Here is a 7,150-nt window from a genome sequence, read left to right on the forward strand (position 1 = left end):
TAATGCTGTTTGTTGTAAGCAATTGTAAAAAAAAAAAAAAATGATTTAAGTCGTTCTCTCGATATTAATATTGCACTGTTGAACGAAAATTGGGTGTATCGGATGCAACATCTTATCATGAATACTAATCGCTTTCCGTGTGGATATGCTCCACGACCATCCATATGTCAAAATACGATTTTGTAAATAAATAAGTTTAATTTTTTTTCTTTACTTAAAAATAAAAACGTTGCAATTCAAAAAAAAAACAAAAAAAGAAAATTATATATATATATATAGATATATATTTTATAGTCAATCATTAATGCATTGCATTTATTAATCCCTGCTGTACACAAGGACTTAACTGAAGTGAGAAGTTTTCTTATTTTCAGAGAGCGGAGCAAATAACTGGAATGGTCACCAAGAGAGACTGAGAGAGAGTGAGAGAGAGGGAAAAAGAAGAAGAGTGAATCAGAAAGAAGTTAATTGAAAAAAAATAAGATATATATATATATATATATAGGTATATGTAATTTGAATGTGCGTGTGTATGTTTATGTGTTTATGTGTGCATGCGTTCAAATCAACAACATCAACCTTACATTCTTTAGTCAAAAACTTAACCAACAGCTACAAAAACAACGCGCAAATACACACATGCATGCATATGTATACACATATATGAAGTCTTACAACAAAACGGACTTTTTATATAGGAACAAGTCTCTCACACTCACTCTCACTGAACGCAATGTTAAGATACGTTTGCTCTGGTATGTATCGTGTAAACATATGTACATTTGTATGCAAGCAGCTGTATAGAATGGATGGATCTCTTAGATATCTTTAATATTTTAATTATTGGTTATGCGAGCAGATGTACAAATAATACAGATATACACGCACACACGTACACACCTACAAAGTTTTTATTTTTCTCGAATTCAACACAATTGTATACGAAAACGCATATAATCGTAAATCTACATTCAATTCCTGTCGAAAAAAAAAAACAAAAAAAAAAAAATTAAAAGATCAACGTCCTTTATGTGGAAGGAAAATATTGACTCATTTTTCCATCCCTGTAAACACACATACCAACGTATGAATATATAGCGCGCTTGCATATATCTATAAACTTGATATATATATAAATTTTGTATGCATGCATATATATGTATATATGGATATGTTTGTATAAATATATTAATTTAAATATATACATATATATATTTATATGTACGCATATTCATATACATGAAACTTTCAATGATAACTCATACATTAACGTGCATTTTTTTTTCTTTTATTTTTTTTTTGCATATCAACACTTTTTATTTCATTAAAAGAAATTATTCTAGTTTTATAAAAAATTTGCATAAAGTATTCATTGTTTTTCCAATACAATTGGAATTAATATGGAGTTCATTTCTAATTTAAATCTTTTATCCTTTTCATACAGACCCGTTGCAATCAAACCGTAGCTCATGTGCAATGGCGAACAACACACTAATATTGTTTCAATTCCGTTTGTATCCCTCGAATATCAAGTCTATTCAAGCATTTGCAACACGTCAACGTATACTTGTTCAAACATGAGCTAAAACTCGAACAGCAGCAGCCAACGTTTCAGGACATTGAGTCATTGTTAAAGGTGATCACACTGACGGTAATGGTAAGAATAGTTTCATTCACTAAATATAAATGCGAATATCATGGTATATATATATATATATATATATAAATACGTTAATGTCACCTTTCGAAGTATTTTCATATCTTCCCTGTCCCTAAAGGACAATTACAAATTTATATTAATATTATTGTTGCCGCTCATAACACCCTCCAGTACATATATTTAGTATTTAAGATATTCCAAAGCAGCAGCGAGACTAAGCGATTTAACGTTTGACGCCTGCCTATGCTTTTAGCCACTATTCGCCAATGCCAAGAACGTTAATAAAAATGAAAGTTTAAAGTTACCGTTATTTTCCTAAAACCGCGGAAACTGATCATATAACCCAATAAGCAAGAAGACGCTATCAACGAAAAAAAAGCAACATTTTTTACTTATATATATTTTTTTTAACCCCAAGGTAGTTAAAGGGCTTACAAAAAAGAACTACATTTGTTAGCAAGCTACAGTGGTCAATAGATTGGAAAAAATCTTGAAATATTACATGTTTACAGGCTCTACCCAGGATTGCAGGTGTATCCATTTTGGCAAAATTCTTGCAATACCCGGAAGGAAACTTCAGAGCCACTATGAAGCACGTATATATTCTTGAGCTTAAATGCTGAATAGATCTAATCATATCTATCTGCCCGATCTATGTGGTCTCTTCTGTGGTAAACTGAAAATCGGTTTCAAATTTGATAAAAATTACGGACTTCCTTGCACCCAGATTGGTTGCGAAAATGGATCGAAAGTGTACGCGCACAAAATAACGCAAACTGAAAGCGCCTCTGCTCATAAAGGCAAATAAATTCGATTTTATGCTGTGCTACAAAAGGATTCTCGAATAGCTCGAATAGGAAAAATATCAAAAGTCGCCGACGCTTACGCAATATTATAGAGTAGCGAAATTTCATTTTTTTCGAGTTTTTTTTTTTTTTTTTTTTTTTGCTTATTATAAAGTATCTAAAAACAGAAGTTTTGACTAAGGTAGAATATAACTGTACCCTACATCGCCTGTGGTACAGAGCGTATTAACAAAGTGCGGACATATGTAACACCTAGAAGGGCTTAAGATATGCCCCTCATTTATTCTATCGATCGTTTTCCGAATAATTTTTTAAATCAATTTAAGCCGGCCCGTGCGTCTGATGTGTGCTCATGTATTATTTTCTTGAAGGTGCAGGTCGCAATTCTTGAGATATTTTGACTATTCGAAGTACTTTTGGCCCATGGGCGAACGCTATTGTAAATAATTCAGATTGGTCCACTTCTCCGACAAATACGCATATAACGTCGTATTCTGAAAAGTCATTATATGGAAAAAAATTGCGATTTTCAAAATTTCTCGGCAAAAGTGGCTGAGTAGTAGTGGTTCGGCATTCTAAATTGATGTGAAAATTTTGGGCAATTTTTTCAGCAACCTCTCATATAACCGTTCCTATCGAAACAGAAGCTTTACATGTCACAAAGGTCGAATTTTCAATATTTCATGGCGAAAATTGCCTCATAATAGTGCAAATGTGAAAATGAATCAAACTTACCGAGTTTGGACCACGTACGTCTTTTTTTTTTCAATACTAAGGCATATCAAAACTCTTGTGAAACGTAAATCCTTATACGGCAAAAATCCTAATTCTTAATTTTTTTTTGTGATGAAAACTTGTTCATAATAGTAATTAAATAAAAAAATTAAATTGACCTCATTTGAACGACATGAATCTATTTCTTAGCTCCCCTCGTATAAAATATCACCTGAGTAGTAAGTTCTTGGGGAAAAGGATTAATTTTTATTATATAATAGTAGCGTTTCAATAATAAAAAAAAAAAAAAAAAAAAACAGCGGTAGCGGTAGGTAACGGAACGGTAGGGCTTAAATCAGATAGGTCTATTTTCTTTTTACCCCAACATATATAGGCGCTCTTACGAAACGCAAGCTCTCATACGGAGAGAAAATTGAACCTTCAAGTATACGGGCTTTCACGAAAATTATGGCTTTGCATGGTAATAGTGTGTCCCGCTTAGCGATTAGCTGTGTTGGGCGAAGTGATGTAGGGTATTTAGTAGTCAGTGTTACCCGACTATAATATTCTAGCTGGCTTCTTTACATGGTTTTTTATTCTACACTACTTGTGGTACAAGAGTGTATGAAAAGTTTATGGGAATGTCTTCAACATCTAGAAGGAATTGAGACGGACTCACCCCTTTCATTATGTCGGGCGATTCAGAAAGTGATTCTGAATCGATCTAAGCTTGTTTATCTTGTTATTTTGTATTTAACCAGCAGGTCACAATTTTTGAAATTTTTTAATGATATTTAATATACCGACATGTTCTGGGCCAAGGACCAATGCTATTAAAAATGACTCGGCTTGAACTACTTTTTCGACCATTCCCCATATAAAATCCTATATTGAGAGGCCATTATATGAACATGTAGATATATCAAACGAAGTGGTATATAGTATTTGACGATCGGCCGGCTCCCACTGCAGCGTTTTATCTCTTCTTTTTTTACATTACTGTTCATCATGCAAAGTTTTAGTTTTAGTGAAACTCTTTTTTTATTGACTTATTTGACTCTTGGCTTAGACCGTCCAATGAACTGGATTTAAATGTAGAACGCGATTGTTTTCAATTCTTTGAATATTCGATTAGGTAGCTAAAGTACATAAGGACTAGTATTTGAAGATTGGAACTATTTTGAAGGCTATGATCACGAGACTCCCTACTTTGCATAAAGTAAGTTTTTTTTTTTTTTTTTTTTTTTAGTTTCTGCTCAAGTTAAGCCTTAAAAAGGGATAATGAAAAATTTACAATAAAAATAATGCTTTCGAGGTTCAATTAATAAAATTCAATAAATTTGTGACTTGGAAAAGTGTTTCAAAGTTTTGAATTGCAATTCCTGAGAAAATTATTGCACTTAATTTTATCATTTTGCAATTCTCATTTAACACAACATGTGTAAGCGTTCGCGTGTCAGCTTAATATATATATGCGCATGTATTTCGTTTTGCAACAAATATCGCTTGCTTTCCTTGCTCGTATTTGGTTAAGTGAAGCGTGTCTCTGCTTGTATGTCCCTCCCACTCGGCATGTTTCTAGAATAATTCTAAAAATATGCCTATGCATGCACATGCAACAATACATTTTGTTTACGTATATTAACAAAACTTTCCAAAATATATGTGCGAGGTTAAGTAGCTTTAAAAGAGAAGATTAAACTCCTTTACTTATCGTTGTTTATCTTTGTTTATGGAACAGAAAGACAAGCAATTTAGGTAAGCAATATTGAAGGTTTGAAAATTATATAGTCATAGACTTTAATGTCAATATCAAGCTTCAAAAGCGTAGATATCACTAGTCAGGTATTCACTTGAAAAGCATACGTATCAGCTATATGATCCTATAGATTCACCATCCACCATTTAGATAAAATCAATTTCAGTCTTACTATCCGTTCATCTTGTAGATTTAATCTCACAAAAACTAAAGTCACTGTAGATCAAACTACGAGTTTTTCAACTCATTTAGAATGACGTGCAAAAATTTAAAAAACCTTTATAATCTTACGTAGCCGTAAAAACCTTTAGGCTGTTCCGGTTTAGGCTGCCGATATCCTAAGCTATATATCCTAGCAGACATAATACGATCGTGAATTAAAGATTACTAGACTTTTTCTGACTTGCGTCCTCTTGGCGTTCACCAGCAGCTCGATGCTAATGGTCTTCAAGTTTCGAAGTCGGAAACAAACACTTTTTTTTTGGGTCTTTCTTCCATTTTGGAGTCGTTTCCACTTTATAATAGCATATCTCTCTCTTGCACTTAATAATTCAATATACCTCGCTTCCTATATATATATATATATATAAGCCCTAGAAATAGTGTAACTCTGATTTTGCTTAAATCTGAAAATCGTAGATGAATTCAAGTATAACCGGAAGAATGTTGGTTGGGTTTTAATATTATATATATATATATACCGTTAAAAAGCTAACTTTTATTCTACTTTTTAAACTTTTTTTTCTACTGCCCTATGCCGAATTTGACTTCCCAAAAAACGATGCATTATTGTGAATGAATGAAACAATTTACTCGCAAGCTCAATTATTTTCTAACCTGAGGGGAGATATTAGTGTAGCCAACACTGGAAAATATTGTTTATAGGAAAAACTGCCATTTTGTTTAAAATCAAAAGCTATTTCCAAATGTTTTATGTTTTATGCTTTTAAGGTTTTATTGAAAAAATGTAATCCAAAAAATCCCTAAAATTAATGTTGGTTTCAATCCTTACTAGTATTGCTACATATTGTTAATTCATTACAACCACCGCCATTTTATATTTAAGTCTCCATATAGCCATTACTACAGGGTGCTTTCAAATTAATGCATGCTTTAAACTAATCGCCAGTTTTATGTTATCGTATAATAATCGCAGCATAAAATTTGTGGAAAACTCGTTTTAAACAAAAACAAAAGATTGCAAAGCATTAAAATTTTTTTTATCTCCGGTGAAAGTAATTTTGAAGTCGTTTCTCTGTCTTAGTCAAGCACATAGTTCGACGATTACCTATGTTTTTCAATCAACTTAAATCCTCAACCGGAATCCCCTTCTCCACCTTATCTTATTTGGCTTATTTCAATTTTTCTTCGACTTCTTATCTACGTCACGTTCATATCGCAACTTTTTGATTTCTACATATACCTATTCGGTGCTGCCAAGTTGTATTAATATTTGATATATAAACTATATATCGTATGAAATAAATTACGGTCTGAATGCATTTCCACTTCATCTTATTTACAATTACCCAAGTATTGTAATATTTTGGGGCCAATTACCATAGAGCTTTCATTTTCTTCTTTTTTTTTTTTTCGTTTACCTACCCAGGTCGGTTATCTTAACTTCATACGTTGTACATTGTTTTGCACTAACTCGAACGCACCCTATTTTATAAATAATTTTTGATTCGATTTAGAATCTATCCCTTAACCTTTAGTGTTATATTGCGTGCGAGAGTTCATTTTATTGTGGAAGAATGTATCCTGATGAAAATTTTGATTTGGTCTTGTCCAATTTGATCTGAAATAGCCATCGTAAAAATTTGGTCGCCAATATTGGTAAGGGCATGTTAAAATTGGTACAGGTACGTAAACAATTTTCGCGTCCCCAGAACTTTGAGGCGATTTCCTTGCGGCTGATGTTGTTTGTCTATGAGGAGATTTTTCGCGCTTCGATTTATAATTTCGTTTTTCACGATCAGCACGACACGAATGGTGGCCATTTCTATTATTAGCTCGTTTGCAAAAACTCTCTCTGGTCTTCTGTTTCCTGAAGTCTCTTCTTGATCTTCGCAAATCAGAATATCTTTCATCTCTATTACCGTACAGACGTTTTAAGCGGTCACATTCTCTCTCGGCATCACGGTAATACGGCAATTTCGAACGGAAAGTAGCCTCGCTCTCGACTTTCGTTTGACGTTTTAACACTTG

The sequence above is a fragment of the Glossina fuscipes genome, unplaced genomic scaffold (assembly GCF_014805625.2).
Source record: "Glossina fuscipes isolate IAEA_lab_2018 unplaced genomic scaffold, Yale_Gfus_2 1, whole genome shotgun sequence".
In the NCBI taxonomy this organism is placed as follows: domain Eukaryota; kingdom Metazoa; phylum Arthropoda; class Insecta; order Diptera; family Glossinidae; genus Glossina; species Glossina fuscipes.